Below are 1913 nucleotides of genomic sequence, written 5' to 3'. Positions count from 1 at the left end.
AATGGCAATAAACAGTGTCATTTTCTTGTTTCCACTAATAAACCTTTTTAACAATGACATTCTGTTATATTATAGACATTTCCTCGACAGTCATATTATTCCGACACACAACGCTGAAATTCTCTCTCACCCACAGAACAAAAAGTTCTCTCACTCCGCGAGGCTTCCCCTACCAACCCGGCTGGAGGAGTGAGCGATTACTTTGGTCTGAGTGAGAGCGAAACTTTGTCGATGTGAGAGCGCTTTCGGAGTAGTGGAAGAATAACTTTCTTGAGTTTTCTTAACTTCTAAAGGGGAATGAACAGTGTCATTTTCTTCAGTTTCCAATAATAAACCATTTTAACAATGACATTCTGTTATATTATAGACATTTCCTCGACAATCACTTTATTCCGACACACAACGCAGAAATTCTCTCTCACCCACAGAACAAAAAGTTCTTTCACCTCGGGGGCTTTCCCCGCCGATCTGGCTGGAGGAGTGAGCGATTTATTTTGGTCTGAGTGAGAGCGAAATTTGGTCGATGTGAGAGCGCTTTCGGAGTAGTGGAAGAATAACTTGGTTCAGTTTTCTTATCTTCATAAAGACAATGAACAGCGTCATTTTCTTCAGTTTCCAATAATAAACCTTTTCAAAAATGACATTCTGTTATATTATAGACATTTCCTCGACAATCATATCATTTCCGACACACAACGCAGAAATTCTCTCTCACCCACGGAACAAAAAGTTCTCTCACCTCGGAGGCTTTCCCCGCCGATCAGGCTGGAGGAGTGAGCGATTTTTTTGGTCTGAGTGAGAGCGAAATATGGTCGATGTGAGAGCGCTTTCGGAGTAGTGGAAGAATAACTTCTTTCATCATTTCTTTACTTCAAACGCATGTTAAACACTGACATTTTGTATAGTTTGAAACGATATACATCAAACACTAACAATCACTTAAACCAAAGACATTGTCTTGACGATCAGTCTTTTTCCGACACTCAACGCTAAAATTCTGTCTCACACACAGAACAAAAAGTTCTCTCACTTCGAGGGCTTTTCCTGCCAACCTGGCCGGAGGAGTGAGCGATTTTTTGGGTCTGAGTGAGAGCGAAATTTGGTCGATGTGAGAGCGCTTTCGGAATAGTGCAAGAACAACTTCCTTCATCATTTCTTTACTTCAAACGCATGTTAAACACTGACATTTTGTATAGTTTGAAACGATATACATCATACACTAACAATCACTTAAACCAAAGACATTGTCTTGACGATCAATCTTTTTCCGACACTCAACGCTAAAATTCTCTCTCACACACAGAACAAAAAGTTCTCTCACTTCGGGAGGCTTTCCCTGCAAACCCGGATGGAGGAGTGAGCGATTTTTTGGTCTGAGTGAGAGCGACACTTTGTCGATGTGAGAGCGCTTTCGGAGTAGTGAAAGAACAACTTCTTTTAGTATTTTTTACTTAAAACCCAAAATAAACGCAGACATTTTGTTTAGTTTGTAACGATATACACTATACAATACCAATCACTTATACCAAATATTAAAGATATTGTCTTGACAATCAATCTTTTTCCGACACACAACGCTGAAATTCTCTCTCACCCACAGAACAAAAAGTTCTCTCACTTCGGGAGGCTTCCCTGCCAACGCGGCTGTAGGAGTGAGCGCTTTTTTGGGTCTGAGTGAGTGCGAACTTTTGTCGATGTGAGAGCGCTTTTGGAGTAGTGAAAGAATAACTTCTTTTAGTATTTTTTACTTAAAACCCAAAATAAACGCTGACATTTTGTTTAGTTTGTAACGATATATACTATACAATAACAATCACTTATACCAAATATTAAAGATATTGTTTTGATAATCAATCTTTTTCCGAGACACAACGCTGAAATTCTCTGTCACCCACAGAACAAAAAGTTCTCTC

Source organism: Branchiostoma floridae, chromosome 1, assembly GCF_000003815.2.
Source record: "Branchiostoma floridae strain S238N-H82 chromosome 1, Bfl_VNyyK, whole genome shotgun sequence".
NCBI classification, from domain to species: Eukaryota; Metazoa; Chordata; class Leptocardii; order Amphioxiformes; family Branchiostomatidae; genus Branchiostoma; species Branchiostoma floridae.
The sequence above is the reverse complement of the archived record's forward strand: the minus strand, read 5'-3'. Positions refer to the sequence as shown.